A 3,388-nucleotide genomic window follows, 5' to 3' on the forward strand; every position below is an offset into this window, starting at 1 on the left:
AGGATTGCTTGAGCCCAGGAGTTTGAGGTTGCTGTGAGCTAGGATGACGCCACGGCATCTAGCCCGGGCAACAAAAGGAAGACTCGTCTCAAAAAAAAAAAAAAAAAAAAAGCCCATTCCTGGGAAAGTCTCCCCCACCCCCACCCCAGGACGACATGGCCTCTGCTGGCTTGGAGCTTGGGTCACTTACCCTGGAGGCCTTGGCCCAGCCTTGTGTCTTATGACTGAAGAGGGAGGCAGGAAAACCAGAGTGGAGTAGGAGAGGCAAAGTGGAGGGAAAAAGATGAAGCACCAGGACTGAAGCCATTGGAGTAGTGTGAACCAGTCAGCAGGGAAAGGCTAAGGGCCATCTACCTCATGCCCATCTTTTCAGTAGGGTTGGTGGCTTAATTAGAGTCCCTGCAATAAGGGTTTAGCCCAGATTCCACACCATTTCTGCTTGAGGGGTCAGAAGAGTTTGAGCAGATGCACCCCAAGGCAGGGAAGGGAATCCCTGCCCGGATGCTTTTTCCACACCGGCCGAGTGTTCGGGGCTCCTCCCTACCTGGGAGTCTGGAAGTTGACGGAGGGGTCACAAGCAGAGCACGGGCGGAACCCGGGAGGGAGAGAAGTAAGTGCGCGCCGCCGCCCCACAGGAGGCAGGCCAGCGACCCGCTCGGGCGGTCTCAGGGTCGGCGGAGGGTGAGCCCTTACGCCACTCTTGGGTCCCGCGGCCACGCCAGGCCTCGCGAACGCACGGCGGTGGCAGCCCTTCCCTGCCGAGCCCACAGAGCCCGGGCACCCGAGTGGGCGATCGCGGAGCGGGGTCGAGTCAGAAACCGCCTCCTGCCCGTCCCTTCCCGGCCGGAGGCTCCCACCTGCCACCGCGGCCCCTTAGTGGGGCGCCAGCGCCTGCCCGGCCGGCAGACGCCAGCCAGCTCTGCCCACTGGGGCCCTGCCCCGCCCACAGAAGCCCCGCCCCTCCCCGCCCCGTCGAACCCCGCCCCGCCCAACCCCCCGCTCCTCCCCGCGCCTCAGGACCCCGCCCTCCCACGGCGGCCTCTTCACCTCTGGCGGCGGCGCTGGGCTCCGACCGGATGTGACGTTTCTGGGAGCGACGAGCTGGCGCGGGCGCGCGGCGCTGGCTGCTTCCTGGGTCGCAGCTGGTCCGTGCTAGATGCCCACGTGTCCCGCCCCTGTGCTGCGGATCTTAATCATCTGTTGTCATCGTCGCCGGGGCAACCCGCTCTGGGAAGGGACCCTAGCCATTCCCACTTACGCTGCGACCTCTGGGGCAGTGGGACACAGAGTTAGCTGTTAGCAGGGCTGGGACGCCCCTGGGCTGCTGCTGCGGGTGGGAGCGCGGGGTTAGAGTTATGGCCATGCTACAGCTCAGGGTGCCCAGCCCTGAGGCCCGAGGGCCGAGTCCAGCTGACCGGGACCCCAGGCTCCGTGCCGAGTTCCCCCTTTCCTTCAGGTATTGGCCGAGCGCATATTCCATACTGTGGAACATTAAGTGAACTTGTTCAGCTTCCAGAACTATTTGGCTTCACGGTAAAGGAATGGAAACAGAAGGCAGAAGGATGTAAAAAAAAAGGTGGTCGGAGAGTGTAGAAAGGAGAGTCGGAAGACAGTAAACAAGGGCAGAGTTAAAGGGATTTGTGTGTTCCCAAAGGTTGCTGGAGCAGCTGGAAAGAACCTCTCGTGATGACTGTGATGGAGGCCAGTGGTTCACAAAGTCAGAGGTACTCGTCCCTGGGAGGTGCACAAGACACATCATTGTGGGTGTGAAAACAAAAAACCAAAAACCTGTAGGCCAGGCGTGGTGGCTCACGCCTGTAATCCCAGCCCTTTGGGAGGCCGAGGCGGGAGGATCAATTGAGCTCAGGAGTTCGAGACCAGCCTGAGCAAGAGCGAGACCCTGGCTCTACTAAAAGTAGAAAAATTAGCCTCGCGTCCTGGCGTCGTCCTGTAGTCCCAGCTACTCAGGAGGCTGAGGTAGGAGGATCGCTTGAGCCCAGGAGTTGGAGGTTGCAGTGAGCTATAATGACACTACTACATTCTAGCCAGGGTGACAGAGCAAAACTCTGCCTAAAAAATAGAAAAAAACTATAGGATCTCTAATTTTTCAAATTAATAATTATAATAGTTTTAATGAATAAATTTATCTACATTTAAATTTATTTTAAAACATTTAATATAAAAGTTTATTTTTCTGTGTGTTCTATAAAGTTCAAATTAGTACGTGCATATGACATACAAGCAAATATACACATGTTGGTGGTGCATGCTCAAAAGGATTTGATGTGTGGATGATCATAAACATTCACATCAGGCCTGGTGCAGTGGCTCATGCCTGTAATCCTAGCACTTTGAGAGGCCAAGGTGGGAGGATCAGTTGACCCAGGAGTTCAAGGCTACAGTGAGCTGTGATCATGCCACTGCACTTTACCCTGGGCAACAGAGGAAGACCCTGTCTCAAACAAACAAAAACATTCACAGCCATAGCAAAAGGTTGTTCTTTAGCTTCCCAGGACCAGTATGGCATAAGCAATTTGCGTGTTTGTACTTGGTATCCCAGAATGTTGGTACTGTCCCTTTCAAATTAAGTTGAGGGGTCCTGATGTAAGTAGCCTGTACTTAGAGCTAGGACAGGTGAGAGGGCTGGGCTTGGCACATGCTGAGGCTGAATATTGTAGTTTGGAAAATGGAAGTGGGGGTAGGAGCTGTCCTGTCTGAGGATGGGATAAAATTGGCCAGAGGGGAAAGGGGGATGGGCTGGAAGAGCCAGGGAAGGGAAATCAAAAAGATGTTCCTAAATTTTTTTTCTTTTTTAGACGGAGTCTTGCTCTGTCACCTGGGCTAGAGTGCCGTGGCGTCAGCCTAGCTCACAGCAACCTCAAAGTCCTGGGCTCAAGCGATTCTCCTGCCTCAGCCTCCCGAGTAGCTGGGATTACAGGTGTGAGCCACTGTGCCCGCCCAGGAAACCGAAATTTTTATATTCCAATTGCCTGTGCTTTTGGGCCTACCTGATGCTGTCAGTGAAACTCACCTGGACCTGGCCACTTGGTAGCCACAATTCCCATTGTGTGCCAGGGGTCAAGTAGAGCAAATGCAGTCAGAAGACCACTCTCCATTATCATCAATCACTTGAGCATTCCCTGAAAAGCCAGAGTGGGCAGGTGGGATGACTGACATGAAGAATTCGGTGGCTTTGTCTGCAGCAAAAGGGAACTGCTAAATTAAAGGCCAGAGAACATTTGTAGTTGGTTTAGGGGATTCATAATTTACGCCAGAAGAGAAGTAGGAAGGGCTCTACGAATGAGGCAAGGATACCTAGTTTCAAATGAGAAGTCTTCTGGACTGAGACGACAGATGGAACAAATAAATGATAGCAACAGTGAAAACA

Source organism: Propithecus coquereli, unplaced genomic scaffold (assembly GCF_000956105.1).
Source record: "Propithecus coquereli isolate 6110/MARCELLA unplaced genomic scaffold, Pcoq_1.0 Scaffold748, whole genome shotgun sequence".
In the NCBI taxonomy this organism is placed as follows: Eukaryota; Metazoa; Chordata; class Mammalia; order Primates; family Indriidae; genus Propithecus; species Propithecus coquereli.